We start from the raw sequence: 16,769 nt of genomic DNA on the forward strand, positions 1-16,769 counted from the left end.
TAATTAGAAAATAAAATCTCAAAATGAAATTAAAAATATATAATGATTTATGAATTCCAGGCATAAAGATTTTGATAATTTAATGCAATTTCTCAATCCCGCTAGAACTAAAAGTGGAGGCAAAAATTAAAAGCTGCAAAGAAAAGGGAAAGTGGATGTGACAAAAATGAACAAATCCCTCAACTATATATTAAAATATACAGTCTAAAGAAGATAAGTCTTTAGAAGCATATATGATTTCACATGTGTAAAGGCAATCCTAGAGAAAACTAAGAACAGGAAGTATGGAGGTGACCTGAAGACAAGAGGAAATGGTATTTTAACATTTCCTTTTATAATGTTTTGTATGGTTTTATATTTATGCATGCATTTGCTTTTTTAAACAGATTTGACATATTTTTAAAAGACAGTAAAAAGACTAGGGATCCACATGTTAACAGTAGATATGCCTGGTTTACATAATTGGTGATTAAGGTATTTTTTTTTTCTTTTTTGCATTTCCCAATTTTTTTATATGAACTTTTTTTCATAAAATATAATGTTTGTTTTAAATTATTATTACTATTAACTCACTCTGAAAAAGTGAAGGAAAAGGAGACATATGTTGTCATGCGTAAGCTAAAAATGTTAATTTAAGCTCAGATTTCTTTTACATTACAGCCCAACTTTCCATATAAAAAAAAGTCACAATTAAAGAAAATGTGAATATTCTCTCCAGTATTACAACAGATATGTAGCAGAGATATGATTAGCAGAGTTATTTAAAATTTAATCTGGAATTATAAAGCCTCTCTCTCCATTTTCTCAGTTTACAATCATTCTAATACATTCTCTTATTTAGGTACACAAAATTTTGGGAGCAGATAATGACTTTTTGGTGTATAAACAGCAAATATTAACACAATATGTTAGTATGTAATCATATAATATGCATATATATCATAGCAAGACAGAAGAGATACTTTAAGAGATGAAATAATGTATAATCTACTCAGCAGGTTATAAAGGAACTGCTTTTTGAGCTAGAAGGCACACACAAGTTTTTTAATGTATTAAAATACAGGAATTAATGAAAAGTAGTGTTCGCCTGTTACATAAAGTGTTCCAATTATATTCTGGTGAATCATCTTACTAATAACTTAATTTTTCTTCCTTATTAGAAATACCTCCATAAAACTGATCTTAAGCATCTATTTTATAAAATGACTTATTGGAAATACTTATCAAACTTTTATAAATAGCTCAAAGATAAAATTCAAAGGGCATTAAAGATAAAATATTATCTTAGAAATAAGAAGTAGAGAAGCTGAAAAAGTTCATCTGTATCTTCTCTTCCATATGTCTTTGGGTATATTTCTAGTGAACAAAATTTGTTTTAGAAAATTTATTTTTTCAGCGATAAAATAAATCAAGCTTGTAAGTTTTTTTTTCTTTCAGTCCTGTCTTTTGTGGCTTTCTGGGTTATTAAATTTAGACAAATCTTAAATTACCATGTCACTGACAAGCAATACTCACTGGTTTTTTTTGCATTGATTGCTTTGTCTTAAAATATGTCTGGGTAGGTTTTGATAACTGAGTATTAACAATAACACTGTCCTCTATAAAATTAGAAAAGCTGTTTGCATTAGTGTATCCAGATCTCTCTTTTCAGAAAAAAATTATATTCCTAGGAATTATAGAGTTTGTCACCCACAACAGCATCGTTATTAGGGGTGATTGGAAGATGTATGGAACAACGGGGAATTATACGATGGCGGAATTATGGGGCTGGAAGTATTGAAAAACATGAGACAGATTCCAAATGGGTAAACTTTTAAAATGATGCCTGAAACAATTTAAATTATCCAACCTTTCAATTATTCATTGATATATATGTTGAAAACTTACATAACGCTTACGATATACCGGGCATCCCTGAAGGTTTTAGTAACACTGCAGAGTGAAAAAATTTCGGCATTCGAGGAGCTTACATTCTTGTATATACTTTAAAATCCCTGGAGTCACTACAAAAATTGTGCTAAAATATACTGATGAGGATCTGAGGTTCTACTTAACTTCTGTTGGGAGGCTGGATTTGATCCTAACATCGGGTCATAAGCATGCAATTCTACTACTGTAAATAGATGAACTCCAGGAAACCATAAAACCACCATCACGTAGATTTCCCCCACTTCTGTAACCTACCAGTAGGACCAAATCTGATATTCACCCTACCCAAGCTGTGGCTGAATTTGCTCTTGGACTCCAAGGAGAAGAAGGACTGGTTTTCGATAGAGACAAGGCTCTAAGAATGTCTTTTCCCCAGTCCTCTGCCCACTCCCTTCCTTCTTCCCTCTCTGCATTTCATGCTAAAATCCCTGAATACCTCAGGCCCAGGAAAAGCCCTTTGTAAAAGGGATATCCCAGAAAAGGTTTATTAGAATATTAAAAGTTTCAGAGATACTGAGTATAAAGAAGAAAAATCATAATGATGTGAAACCTGCAACTTATGCACATATTTGCAGGTAAACCATGGGAAAAAAAAAACCAAAACACTCGTAGTCTACAATTTCTGAGTACCAGGATGAGGGTCCATCAGTAGAGTTTACAAGGAGATAGATTCTGAATCAACATAGGATTTTCTAAATGTTGGAGTCCCCTAAATTGTAAAATGGTCTGCCTTATATAGGAGTGAGTTTGGATATGTACAAAATGCTCAGTTTTCTGGTTGGATGTTATAAAACAAATTCCTGTATTAAGTTAGTCATACTACTCAATAACTTCTAAGAGATTCTGCCTTCAAGATTCGGTGCTTTTACATCTTGTTTTCTCGGAAGCAAAGGCAGTATATTCTTCTGAATTAGGCCTTGGTTTAGCATCTCTGGATTCTGACATAGGAAGATTCAGGATTGGGGATGATGTATTCACATAGATATATTAAAAATCTAGGCTCTTTCACTAGCTATTTAAACTTGGAGAAAACATCTAAAGCTTCTGAGTCTCCATTCTCCTACCCATATGGTGATATGGGTCAGGGATACAATTTTTTCCAAGTAACCCTTAGGACCACAGCTGCAGTATATAACCTTTATGATAATTATATAATAATTGTATACACTAATTCTAGATATATAATGTCAAAATCTATACTTTGTGTATATCACATAACACTGCTAGTGGGATCTTGGGCAGTACATACTAATCAAACCCATTAGTAATTATTTATGAAAACATTTAAATATTCCCATGATTTCAATAAAATAAAGTTTATACATGGACTTAAGTATGTACAGGTCAGGTGTTGTCATCAAAATGAGGTTTGCATTAGTCCAACATTTGCAACAAATGTTGTTTTTCAAATGGTTCTCGCGCATAAAAAGTGGCACTGAAAGCTGATTGTGAGATTTAAATCACTTAAATTCTGGAGAGTGACATAGTAGGTGCTCTGCTACTGACCCTTCACTGTCCTGTTTTTCACCAGGGTGGACCTTAGATTAATCCTAAGATTTATACTTGTAACATGGAGACTCAACTTGAAACCACAGTTTGGTTAGTAGCTTTATGTTGTAAAGAATGTGTTAAACAGCAGCTAATTTTCTGATTTGGATACAGATGTACAGCACATATGATGTGCAGAGGTCACTGTTGGTACACACAGCCCACGATGCCAATTCACAGGAGCTTTTTTGACAGAAATGTCCTCAACCAAACAGAAGCCACCTTGAATAGGAGGCCAGTCTCTGCCCCATCCTGGGGCTAACCCACAGCTAAGAATTCATTCAAAGGACACAAAATTTGACCCTCTTGCTTCATATTGATACTGTCTCTGTAGCGCTGTTCAAGCTTCAGGGCTCCCTGTGGGATCAGTAGGAGAACCCAGACCTACCCATTTTTGCTTAATGTCTTACCTGCCTTCTTTTCTTACAGCTGTATAGCAATCACCGGAGAGCGTTCCCTCAATAAATCATGTGCACTTAATTCCAATCTCAAGTTCTGTTCCTACAGACTCTGACCTAAGACAAAAGTCAATGTGATTTGTTTATATTCTGTTCATAACCACACTGATTTAATTGTAAAGATCCTTAAGCATTCGCCTGTTGCATTAATATGGCATAGTTCAATGAAAAGAGGCAAACAGTTCAAATCTCTTAGTTACCCGGTGAGTTATGGTCCTCAATGTCCCTGCCAAGGATAATGGTCTATGCACTGCAGGAGTGTTATAAATAGATACAAAGTGCCTTAAAATAATTACCAGAGCATACACATAATAAGTGAAAATTCTGTGTCCTCATGAGGGTCATTGCTGGATTTTTGGCACTCAGGTTCTACATAGGCTTGCAAATCATCAAATTCTTTCCAGTCTACTGATAGAACATAGACGTGAAGTTTAATGAGGTGAGAACCACAACCGCATTTATTAAGGATGCTGCCACATAATTACACTGCCTCTGTTTGGGATGGAAGCATCTTCTCAATCTTGTGCTTGGAGCCATTTGCCCATGAGCTTTAACTTTCCAGCTTATAAATGTTCTGTGTAATATATGAAAACTCTGGTAATTTTCTACTTTTATCTTAAAATCCTTGCCATGTACCTGAAAAAGCATTTTGTTCACTAAAAAGGGAGGCTGACACACGCAGCCACACCACCTCAGGAGGGACACAGAAGCAGCTGTGTTTATTTGAGCTTTGCTCTGACAGGTCTTAGGGTCTCAGCTGGAAGAGCCTTAAGACAGAACTAACAACACTCACATGGCCTTATGTCAACTATACTCCAGGGGAACCTCTTTCCTATTTGTCCTTCTTGATATATAAAAAAAGAAATTTCGAGAAAAAAAATTATAGAGAGGAACTAATGAGGAAAGAGATGCAATTGCTCTTATTTATTGCTCATCTTTATTTTCAAATCAGTCATGCAAAGACGTTACTAATCCCATTTTATTGATGAGTAAACAGGCACAGAGAGCTTTAGTAATGTTATCAAGCCATACACTGGTAAGTTGAAGAATTACTTTTTGGACCCCTTACTGTCTGAGTTCAAGTGTCACACTGTCTGTATACACTGTAAATCCCCAAAGCTAGGCATTGGATATCTTTCTATTCTGCTGGTTAGCGTGAATCAGATCAAGGAAGTAGAAACTCTGGAGCATGTGAGATAGGTAAGAAAACATTCAAATTATAATTAGTTTCAGATTTTATGAAGCATTAACACTATATAAATTACAATGCATACATTTAATCAACTAGGTTTGATTTTACTTGAATAAAATGATCCATTATGAGTAGATGATTGGTAGATCAATAGATAGATAATACTATTAGAAAACCAACTGCATACTCCCAGATTTTACTGGCTACACAACCATAGCACTAATTAATCCTCCAATTTATAAAAGCCAACATCTTGGCCTAAAATTAAGTCTAAATTGGGTGTCGTGGCTCATGCCTGTAATCTCAGCACTTTGGGAGACTGAGGTGGGTGGATCATAAGGTCAGGAGTTCAAGATCAGCCTGGCCAAGATGGTGAAACCCCGTCTCTCCTAAAAATACAAAAATTATCTGGGTGCAGTGGCAGTCACCTGTAATCCCAGCTACTTGAGAGGCTGGGGCAGGAGAATCATTTGAATGGGAAAGCAGAGGTTGCAGTGAGCCGAGATGGCACCACTGCACTCCAGCCTGAAAAAAAAAATTAAGGCTGAATTTTGTACCATGAAACAGTCTCTGAATTTTGAGGATTCTAAATAGAAACAATTTCCTTTGGTGGAGTTTAAGAGGTCAAGCAATCTCCAAGAAACTTGAAATTCAAACAACACTATTTGTAACTTTGCAGGACTGAGCAATTTGTTAAAATGTAAAAAGATTCCTACCTACGTTGGGATGCTTGATTCCTAACTGTTGTGTCATCTGCCTCCTCTAATTTTCATATTTGATGAAAAGAAAAAACATAAAATTTCAAAATTCAAATCCCACAACTTTAACATCAAATAAATACCCATGAAGTCATCTTCTAACATGTCAGAATGGGAGAAAATTAGGGTGGGGAAATATGTCTGTTGTCATTACATTTATTTCATTAAAATTTCATGGAATTTCTCCAAATGAAGCTTTGAGTGGATGAGAAGCGCCCAGAGAATAAATTGAAGCAGCAGGATTTCTAATCAGCTTTTGAAGATGAAACAGTATCTTGTAAAATATAAAAAGACAGTATTAAACAGACAAGACACTTACCTTTGGGTATTGTTTATATTGCATATATTTGAGTAAACTGGAAATAAATATGTAAGCCTTTTTCTTTGAGCCATTTTATATATTTTGTGCCTTTCTTTATTTTAATGTTTATTTTTGAATCTTACACCTATGAGCCACTTCTTAAATATTTCCTTCTTCCATATTTTATTACTCTTGACTTCTTTCCTTTCCTCTCTCTCTGAGGAATTTATGGGCTTACACCACAGTCTCTGCTACTTAGGAAGTGTTGGATAAGTACTTGTTTGATTGATTTATTGTTGACCAGTTTTACCTACTCTCCTGTCACCTCTCTTTTATCCCCCCAGCATTTCCTTTGGGAAAGAAGGGTCAGATAATTGAATCAAAGCCTGCAGTCAAGTCAAGAAGAAAGGTGCATTGGAGCCAGAGGATGCTCATGTCACCAGAACCACTGGGCAGGAAAGACTAAGGAAAGCAAATGACTCAACTTGAGAAAGCTGATCTGAAAGAGTAAGATAATAAGAGAATGCAATCTTTCTGTAAAATACTTAAAAGCTCATATGAAGTCAAATGTAAAAATACTCATTAGAGATGGTGGCAAATACTTTATGAATCAATTAAATAAATTTCCTCAGTAGTAGCGTTAAGAAATGTTACATTATTTTCCCAAATCTTTGGGATCCAGAGTTGTCATGGGGGAAATAAACAAAAAACTAGATCTAACTTTGATTCTTACGTCGTCTTCTCTCTCTGCAATTAAGAGGGAAGGGTGTAAACTCAGCTGCAATTTTAAATAATTAATGCTAAACATTTAAGTGCTACTGCAGCACAAAACTGCTTTAGTAATGGGGTTGGCTTCATAATTGCAGAAATTCCAACTTTTACTAATTTTAGGCATAGTTGATTTCAGAATAAAACACTAGAAACCGAATATTACAGAGACATATTGTTCAGCATTGAGATAAAATTTCAACAACAAAGATTCTATGAGAGTAATACATTTATTTAATTTGTACAATATGTCTTTGCAATAGGGTAATTACATTAATGGAGAATTTTAGAAAAGCAATTTATTGGAGCTACCATATTTCAAGACTTTATCATAGACTATTTTATCCTAACATCATCTATATTACACAGAAAAATCTAAGACTCAAGAAAGCTAAGGGTTATACCCAAAAGTCTGTGGATGTTATACTAGACCTGGTTCTCACAGGCTGGAGAAAGACTACTGTGTACACGTGGGTTACTTCCAGTTTGTAGCTTAAAATTAGTCATGATGGATTAAGAAATGCTACGTAGAAATTGGCAAATCCTTCAAATTAAGGACTATTTCTGCTTGAGAATGGGTTGTTAAACATTTACCAGCACACCACTGTATATAGGTCACAGTCAGCAGAGTTCAGATATGAAGCTAATTTTTCTGGTTTTCATCCTGAGCTTTTACACAACTTCTCAGCTACTCACATACATTTTTCATATGCAATAGAGTTGTGTATTTTTAATAAAAGCATCATATTAAATGGCACTAAAATAACTCTCTGGATCAAGAAATGAGATAACTATACACTCCAGCAAGTATAGAATAAACCCTATAAATGACAACACCTATAATTATTCTACTTTAAAATTAAAACCTTAAAATAATTTAATTGGAGTAAATCAAAATCTGAATACATTTTTAGATAATAATATTTAAAAGCAAAGGCAGAATGAAACACAATAGCACTCCGAACACAAGGGAGATTAAAGGAAATACATGTTTTCAACAGGAAAGCAGGTGGCAGTGGAGAAAAGATGTGAAATCCAGAATGACAGCACAAGAGGATCTATTGTGCAAAATGATCAAATAAAGCAAAGAAAAATATCCTAATGATATTAAGAAAATTTCAGAGAGTTTTACCTCCTACTAAGACATAAAGCAATACCCTATCAGCCTTATAAATATAAAATGTGTAGTCCCAAGATATCTGGAGTTGATTAACTTCATTAGTAACATTCCTAGTGAATATTCAAGAATATTTCAAACAAATTTATCCACCACCAGAAGGTGCCTCTTTTTTTCGTTAATAAATCAGGAAAGATTGGGAGAGATCTGCAGATTTGTTAGGAAGGCTTTGACAACAATTTGGGCTTGTGTTTCTCTTTTTATTTTTTCATATTCATATGAGCAAAGATGAATTCAACTTCAAATATTTGGAGAACAGGACAAAAATAATTTCTGCCTATCAGCAATTGCTATAAGGTCTGTCTTATTATAAAAATATTCCAAGTGATAATAGAGTTAGAATACACAAAATCTAGGTACTAAAGTTTAAATATGAAATAGTAATTGGTCACAAGATCATGCCAGTAACCAGGTGTTACATCTTCAGTCCTTCGCATTTGGTTTCCCTTATGTTTTGTGCATTCATAATTGCAGAGATTCTTATTAAAAATCTAGGATAACTCTAGGCAGAGGGAATACAAAAAAAAGGCTGATAAATTGCTAGTAGATATGACTCAATATAATTTATGGTCTTCAAATTTTGTAGTGAATCAACAGTTGAACTTGTGTATCTGAAAGGTCTCTACTGAGGGGCACTGAACAAGTGTACCATATGCCAAAAAATTATGTCTGGAGCAAATTTTGAGGCCAAGTCTCTGGGAAAATGACCAGGAAGGAAGCTTTGGATTGACTACAACAAACTTCTTTGTCCTTCAAGAGCTGAGAACATGAAGAGTAAGATCAAAGAGTAAACACTGGAAAACACAGACTTTCTCCCAACTTCTTGGCACCTTCCCTTTGCTATCTCACCAGGCACAAGCTAATACAGCCAACAGTATCAAGCCCACAGCCAATAACTGCCCCTACAATACATGGAGCAAAAGGAGGCTAAAAATGAATGAGTGATTATTATCAATGAGCTCCTAAAAGAAACAACAGCCGGTTTACCAAATTTGAATGTTCCCTTCAAAACACTCATTTACTATATCAGTCCCCTCTCATAATGCTATGAAGAAATACCCAAGACTGGGTAATTTACAAAGAAGAGGTTTAATTGACTCACAGTTACTCATGGCTGGGGAGGCCTCAGAAAACTTACAATCATGGCAAAATGCACCTATTCACAGGGTAGCAGGAGAGAGAATGAGTGCCAGCAGGGAAATGCCAGATGCTTATAAAACCATCAGATCTCAAGAGACTCACTCATTATCACGGGAACAGCATGGGGAAAACTATCTCCGTAATTCAATTACCTCAACCTGGTCCTGCCTTTGACACATGGTGATGATTACAATTCAAGGTAAGATCTGAGTAGAAATACAGAGTCAAACCATATCACTCCATCCTGGGCCCTTCCAAATCTCAAGTCCTTACATTTCAAAACACAATCATACCATACCCTTCAAACAGTCCCTCAAAGTCTTACCTCATTCTAGCATTTACGCAAAAGTCCAAGTCCACAGTCTCATCTGTGACAAGGCAAGTCCTTCCCACCTATGAACCTGTAAAATCAAAAGCAAGTTAGTTACTTCCTAGATACATTTAGGATACAGACATTGGGTAAATACACCCATTCCAAATGGGAGAAATTGGCCAAAACAAAGGAGCTACAGGACCCACGAAAGTCCAAAAATCAACAGGGCAGTCATTAAATCTTAAAGTTCCAAAATGATCTCCTTTCACTCTATGTCCCATAGCCTGTCACACTGATGCAAGTGGTGGGCTCGCATGGTCTTAGGCAGCTCCACCACTGTGGCTTTTCAGGGTACAGCCCCCCTCCCAGCTGCTTTCACAGGCTGGCATTGAATACCTGTGGCTTTTTGAGGGGCATGAAGCAAACTGTTGGCGGATCTACCATTCTGGGTTCTGAAGGATGGTGACCCTCTTCTCATAGTTCTGCTTGTCAGTGCCCCCATGGGGACTCTGTCTGGGGGCTCTGACCTGACATTTCTTTTTTTTTTTTTCCATTTATTTATTTTATTGCTTTTTAGGTTTTGGGGTACATGTGAAGAACTTGCAAAATTGTTGTATAGGAACACACGTGGCAGTGTGATTTGCTGCCTTCCTCCCCATCACCTACTTCTGGCATTTCTCCCCTTGCTATCTCTCCCCAGCTTCCCACCCCCCACAGTCCCTCCCCTATTTCCCCCCAACTGACCCCAGTGTGTAGTGCTCCCCTCCCCTCCCTGTGTCCATGTGTTCTCATTGTTCAACACCCGCCTATGAGTGAGAACATGCGGTGTTTGATCTTCTGCTCTTCTGTCAGTTTGCTGAGAATGATGGTTTCCAGGTTCATCCATGTCCCTACAAAGGACCCAAACTCTTCGTGTTTGATGGCTGCATAATATTCCATGGTGTATATGTGCCACATTTTCCCTATCCAGTCTATCGTCGATGAGCATTTGGGTTGTCTGACCTGACATTTCTTTTCCGCCCTGCCCTAGCAGAGATTTTCCATGAGGGTTCCACCCATGTGACAAACTTCTGCCTGAATATCCAGGTATTTCCATATATTCTCTGAAATCTAGGCAAAGGTTCCCAAACCTCAATTGTTGTGCTATGCACACCCAAAGGACCAACATCACATGGAAGCTGCCAAGGCTGGGGAGTTGCATCCTCTGAAGCAATGGCCTAAGTTGTACTTTGGCCCTTTTTAGCCATGGCTGGAACAGCTGGGAAACAGGATACCAAGTCCCTAGGCTGGAGGCAGCAGGGGAGACCTGGGCAAGGCCAACAAAACCATTTCTCCCTTCTAGGCCTCTGAACTTGTGATGGGAGGGGCTAATTTGAAGGCCTATGACATGCTCTAGAGACATTTTCTGCATTGTTTTGGTTATTAACATTATCCTTCTCATTACCAATGCAAATTTCTGCAGCAGGCTTGAATTACTCCCCAGAAAATGGATTTTTTTCTCCTATCCCATTTCCAAGCCACAAGCTTTCCAAACTTTTATATTCTGCTTCCTTTTGAATGCTTTGCCACTAGAAATTTCTTCTACCAGGCTAGGAGTGGTGGCTCATGCCTGTAATCCCAGTACTTTGGGAGGCCAAGGCAGGTGGGTCGCGTGAGGTCAGGAGTTCAAGACCAGTCTGGCCAACATTGGTGAAACCCTGTCTCTACTAAAAATACAAAAATTAGCTGGGTGTGGTGGTGTGCATCTGTAGTCCCAGCTACTTGGGAAGCTGAGGCAAGAGAATTGCTTGAAACTGGGAGTAAGAGGTTGCAGTGAGCTGAGATTGTACCATTGTACTCCAGCCTAGGCCACAGAACAAGATTCCATTTCAAAAAAATTAAATTAAAATAAGTAAAAAATAAAAATAAATAAATAAGAAATAAATTTTTTCCACCAGATACCATAAATCATCTCTCTCAAGTTCAAAAATTCCACAGATCTCTAGGGCAGGGGCAAAATGTCCCAGTCTCTTTGTTAAAGCATAGCAAAAGTCACCTTTATTCTAGTTCCCAACAAGTTCCTCATCACCTATCAGCCTGGACTTCATTGTCCATATCATTATCAGTATTTTGGTCAAAATCATTAAACAAATCTCTAGGTAATTTCAAACTTTCCTACATTTTCCTGTCTTCTTCTGAGCCCTCCAAATGGTTCCAACTTCTGTTACTTAATTCCAAAGTTGCCTCCACATTTTCAGGTATTCATATAATAGAATCCCACTCCTGGTACCAATTTGCTATATTAGTCTGTTCTCACAGTGCTGTGAAGAAATACTCAAGAATGGATAATTTGTAAGGAAAAGAGGCTTCATTGACTCACAGTTCCACATGGCTAGGGAGGCCTCAGAAAACATACGATCATGAAGGAAGGCACCTCTTTACAGCATGGCAAGAGAGAGAATGAGTACCAGCAGGGGAAATACCAGATGCTTATAAAACCATCTGATCTCTTGAGACTCACTCATTATCCTGAGAACAGCATGGGAAACCACCTCCATGACTCAATTACCCTCACCTGGTCTTGTCCTTGACATGTGGGGATTACTACAATTCAAGGTGAAATTTGGGTGGGGACATAGAGCCAAACCATATCACTTTCTCTGCTTTCCTTTTCTTTTTCTTGGCCCCAAAAGAATTTGGCAAAAAATATTTTAATGTTGATTCAGGTCTTTCAGGAGTGGGTATGGGGGATGATTAGCTTACAAAGTACCCTGGGAGTTGCCTAGATGAGAAGTTATCAGAAATATGGCCAGAACTTCTCAGTTGACCTCAAGAAAGAACAGGAAGCTCCTAAAAATAACTGGCTTACCTCTATTGATATTTTTAAAAACAGGTGTAGGATCATACTTGCTTGCCAAGCATCGTAAGAGGTCCAAATAATTCGAAATCTGAGTCAGTGTCTGCTGAATTCCCAAATAAAATATTCTGTTCCTTAAACAGTAGATTCCTGCTAAGTTTACCCTTAGAGGGGCCTAAGAGGAAGGTAATTATTGGCAGCTTATCCCTTAAACCCTAACCTCAGCATACTCTCCTGAGGTACATTTTCTAGGATTGTTTCATCCGTTTGCCTAAAAGCAATTAAATGTGACTCAAATTAAACAATTTTAAGACCAAAAGAAAATATTCTAAAACAGACCTAACCCCACTTCCTTTCATGCCAGGAACTAAGTGATGCAGAAATATGAAAATATGAAAAAGAAGTCATGTTTTGAGGAAAACTCCCACATTATCTGAGGCAAGGGTGCAGATTACAAAGAGACACAGGTTAGCACCAGCAGGTGGAGCTGGTTAGAAACTACTAGGAAAGAGTATACGTTCTCAAAGCATCCAGAATAGTAATAAATTCTGAGGGGTTAAGGGAAAATGGGAGAGTGAAAAGAATATTCTAAGACATTTATTCAGGGTGATTTTTTCTTTTTTAATCCTGTGAAAAAAGTCCTCTTGTCTTAACGGACTTTGAGTTAAACCCTTAGTAATCTGTGAGAACTTGGAGACAGAATAAAATGTGAGCACAGTATTTGATCAAGGAGAGACAAGAGATGAGAAAAAAAATTAGTAAAAACAGACAAGGAAGAGTGGAGTAGATAAGTAGTAAAGTATGTTACAAAGATATCTGATATTGCCTGCCTTCGCCCTTTTTCTTTCCATGGATGTGTTTGTGGGGAAGATCCTTTAGGAAGTGAGTAAAATAACTATATAGCACTAAACTGAGAGAAGGTGGAGAGTAAGGTCAGACACATACAGCTGGTAACTGCCACAGAATAAATTTTTTATGCTATTCATTTTGTAATTACAATAGTAAAAAATATACTTTGAAAAACATACAGGTTGCAGTAAAATAAAACATAAACAGAACAATAAATTTCCTTTTTAAATCATTACCCAGAAATATCCCCTCTTTCCACCAGCATTTTCAATGTATTTCTGTTTATTCTACATTCCATATCTTGACACTCTTAAGGGCTGTTTTGTTACTTGACTTTGTATGAAGAAAATTTGGCATCATGAAGATATTTTCACAGCTTTAGATAATGCTCCAGAATGTAATTTTTAATGTTGTATACTATTTTGCCAAATGAATATAACTAATTTACCCAAACACTCTCCTATTGTGTTATTAAATTTTAGTTTATTCTTATGAGTATTTATATCTTTAAACTATGCAGTGGGGCCTATTTATAAGGGAAGAAAATCTTGTAAACATTTGATGTTGATTGCCAAATTATACTCCCTAATGGTAATATGTTTCCATTTCAGTGTCCTTATCAACATTGAATATTACTATCTTTTAAAATCTCAGTTACTTTGCTAAGTAAAAAAAGTTTAAAAGACTCAAAATTTATTTAATTTCCTTTTCATCTCCACAAAAATTATTTCAACTAATGTGTGAACAAATTCTGATGGGAAGCTTAATTTTGATATTTATTAAAGTGTTCTTTAAAATGTGTTATCAAAAGTCAGTATCTTATTTGGAAAAGGCTCCATTAACTTTGTTAATCTATCTACGGCCAGTGAGCGTTATTCAAAAGATTTTCTTTTTCATAGAGAAGAAATACTTTCACTTCTAAAATTTTGCAATAGTCACTCAGGCCATGCTTAACTATTACCATACTAAACAGAGAGAATAATAGATTCCCAAACTCCTGAGAATCCACAAACTATAGTTTATTTTCAATTACCTCCACATTTCATCAACCCCTCCAGGCTTACTATAAATACCTACATAGAGGATTGACTGTGTCAACCCAAAGCTAAATACCAGTCAGTCTGACCTTTTTACTAAACTGACTAAAATGATTGGGTCAACAGTTATTTCTTTCTTGCTAAACACACTCCTTAATTTTAATTAAATTCTCCATCATTATGGCTAACTTTGATTCCTGACAAAATCCTGTCAGGAATGCCAAATAGAATCCTGTCTAGAGTTTTGACAGGGAGTGTATATACATGACTGTATCTAGAAAAATCTCTCTCTTTTTATCACTCTCTCTTCCTTCTTTTCCCAGCAAATATTATTTCTTCATATTCTATAAATTCTATTTCCCCTCAGGGTACTGTGTTTTTCTCATGTAATAACTAGACATTACCCATAGGTTTAATCTGTTTTTTCCTGTTTCTGTATAATAAATCTTATCTAATGAAAACAAAATAAAGGCTTGTTTTTCGGATTGGTGGGAGGCTCAAAAAAGAGAAAGTCTGTCACTTCATCTTGTATGAGGAAATGGCAGTTTTTTTCTCAGATGAACTGCAAAATAACTGCATTCGTGGAGTGTTTTCTAATTTGCCAAGTACATTCACATACAGTTTAATGCCTCATTCTTAAAAATAGACCCTGGGACAAGGTGTCCATGGGAAAACCATGGGAGCTGGATATTACTGCACTCAATTCCACGTCATTCTAAGAAAGCTGTGATCCCATCCCATCCCTCCTTTAACAATTTGCAACCCCCAGCAGCAGCTGGGGTGTAGCTCCCCACTGGCCTACCTGCCCCTTCCCACATCACTACCCTGAAACACTTCTGTATATTTACCATCCCTCAGAGGTCCAATTCTCTCCATTTTGTTGAAAAGAATCTGGGGTTCTATGAATGTGAGGACTCCCCGGTATTGCATTTCTAAAAATAGGAGAATATTAGAATTTGAAGTTGTACCTTCTGAGCCCTACTTTGTCATATGCCCATAAAATCCAACTATCAGATTTCTATTAGCATTGCTTAAGTGTTTCAGAACTACATTTATTTTTAAGTGTAGATCCTCTATGAGAATTGTTAAAGTGTAAGAATTATGCTTAGACCATGATGCAATAAATAATATTGGTAATCAATGGCCCTTGCAAGGCTATAACACAAGGTCAGCACTAATAAATTCTCACTGATTTATAACTGCTACATGTTAAATTACAGTGTAGCTGTTTCCAAATATCTCATGTCTATAGTGAAAGAAACTTGGGATTGCCGTATTTTAAAATAAATATTTCACATTATTAGTGCAAAATATTTGCATACTACACTCATATTCCCATTGTTTACAATAATGCATAGTACTTGGAAGAATTATCCATTAGCAAAATGATTATTTAATTAGAATATATGGTCTCAAATATTCTACGTAATCGAAAGCGTCTATAAAATGTTCTAATCATAAAATGTACCAAGAGACAGTGTTTTTTAATATAAATTATTGAACTGAAATCTCCAGAACAATGACAAAGAAAGAATAAAATGAAAAGCTATTATCTGGCACAATCTTCAAGCATTTGAACAAAAAATCATGAAATAAAGATTAAAGTAATAAAAATGTTAGACCTATCCACCCACTGTTGTATACATTCCTAAATGTGTTAAATGTGCACATCATTATAATGCATCTGAAAATCATTGTCTGACTTATAATGGATAATAAAGAAGTACCTGTCCTGCATACTTCAAAATCCTTTGAAGAATAAAAAAAAATGCCATATCTTACAAATACACATTCTCAAAACTGTATATGGCCTGCTTTTAGTACAGTGAGGTTCTGAATGGTCACTATAAATAATTACAGTGAAGTTATTAATAGTTATTGTGATATGCAAACCAAGAAATGCAAACCCTTCCTGTCACCTTGCTTGTCCTTTCTTCATGCACCCACCTGAACTATTCTCCTTTCTATATTCACTACCTTAGTTAGTGGTTTTGCAAATTATAAGTGAGAGTTGCAGTGTTTTGCTCAGTCAAAATTTATTTTCCATTCTCTTAGAAACAGGACTCCAACTTTACCCTAGACAGCTCCTTCTCTTCTTCATGGGGTTCAATCAGAGAATGATGTCTCTGGCCACAGTGGTGAGTTCAGATATAAGCAGGCGGCCTGATTAAACTTTTGAAGAAAGGAGTGCAAAGGTCTCTCTTTTCTGCTAGACTTGTGGCTGTGAAGATGCTGGGCTGGAGTTGCTGGGCTGGAGTCACTGTCCACCTTGCTACCATCACCTAGAACCTGAGAATAAATCCAGCACAAAGGAAAATAAAGCCAAGGTCAGGAAATGGTGGCACGTTTTAGATGCCTAGATCCCAGCCACATTCTACCTCTGGAATTTTTAGTTATGAGCCAATACATTCTTTTTTTATGTTTTTTGTTCCTCCTAACACATAATATTTTTCCTTTGAGTTG

General features: G+C 36.3%; 1 long non-coding RNA gene across 1 annotated transcript in view; it reads right to left on the bottom strand.

The window, feature by feature from the left end:
- The window catches only part of LOC116562925, a 102,039-nt gene extending 90,941 nt beyond the window's left edge, over positions 1–11,098 (bottom strand). Inside the window, exons 1-3 of the long non-coding RNA XR_004274135.1 lie at positions 10,587–11,098; positions 9,597–10,111; positions 3,888–3,992 (exon numbers count right to left, since the gene is read on the bottom strand). This is a non-coding gene — a long non-coding RNA (uncharacterized LOC116562925). The remainder of the gene's footprint in view (positions 1–3,887; positions 3,993–9,596; positions 10,112–10,586) is intronic.
- Between the last annotated feature and the right edge of the window lie 5,671 nt (positions 11,099–16,769).

Source organism: Sapajus apella, unplaced genomic scaffold, assembly GCF_009761245.1.
Source record: "Sapajus apella isolate SASKATOON/1434 unplaced genomic scaffold, GSC_monkey_1.0 scaffold33, whole genome shotgun sequence".
NCBI classification, from domain to species: Eukaryota; Metazoa; Chordata; class Mammalia; order Primates; family Cebidae; genus Sapajus; species Sapajus apella.